Here is a 236-nt window from a genome sequence, read left to right as displayed (position 1 = left end):
CAGACAGTCAAATCGACAAGTCAACCATAACATCCGAAAAAAAAAGAAAAGAATAACAGACAGACAGACATTCAGCGTGTCTCAGAGTTGCTCGTCTGTGCTACAAACCCACTCCCTTTTCTCCCCAGAATCCGGCCGTCGAGGGAGTTGGTGTAGGAATCGTGGCGAAGAATTATTAGGCGGAGAGAAGGTTACTGTTTGCTGAGCCTCCGTTTACCGGAACCTCCACGCTGAGC

The sequence above is a fragment of the Penaeus monodon genome, chromosome 24 (genome assembly GCF_015228065.2).
Source record: "Penaeus monodon isolate SGIC_2016 chromosome 24, NSTDA_Pmon_1, whole genome shotgun sequence".
In the NCBI taxonomy this organism is placed as follows: domain Eukaryota; kingdom Metazoa; phylum Arthropoda; class Malacostraca; order Decapoda; family Penaeidae; genus Penaeus; species Penaeus monodon.
Note: the sequence above shows the minus strand (reverse complement) of the source record.